Raw genomic sequence first — 566 nt, 5'->3', positions numbered from 1 at the left:
TATGTGGGTGCACTGTGTATAATTATTTTATATATATAAATACAAACACATGCATTTATATTTAAGAAAAAAATATTATTTATATATAAAATATTTAATATAAATTATATTTAAATCTATATACAGTAAATACATGAAAATGTTTTTTAATATATACGAGCATGTGTGTGTATTTATATATATAAAATAATTATACACAGAGTACCCACATATATTATGTAAACACAAACTTTTATTTTGGATGCGATTAATCGTGATTAATCGTTTGACAGCCCTAAAAAATACATTATGTGACATGTATAAATATTCCCTACACAATTAGAACTTACAAATAGTACCATTGTATTGTGATACATTTTGCCTGTAAGATATAAATGTACTGTAAGTAAAATGCTAGTCTGAATGAAGTGTCAAAATGTCAGATAAATATTCCAATTTTCTATATTAATTAGAAAATTAATAAATATTCAAAAATATTGACTCTTTCAACTTTTCAGGCGTGCAAAAAAAGCAAGTAATTAATAAATATTGGCTAGAAGTAATAATGAATTTTGAGGAATATAAGC

This window comes from Pimephales promelas, chromosome 6 (genome assembly GCF_988280905.1).
Source record: "Pimephales promelas chromosome 6, fPimPro1.hap1.1, whole genome shotgun sequence".
NCBI classification, from domain to species: Eukaryota; Metazoa; Chordata; class Actinopteri; order Cypriniformes; family Leuciscidae; genus Pimephales; species Pimephales promelas.
This window is presented reverse-complemented; position numbering follows the sequence as displayed.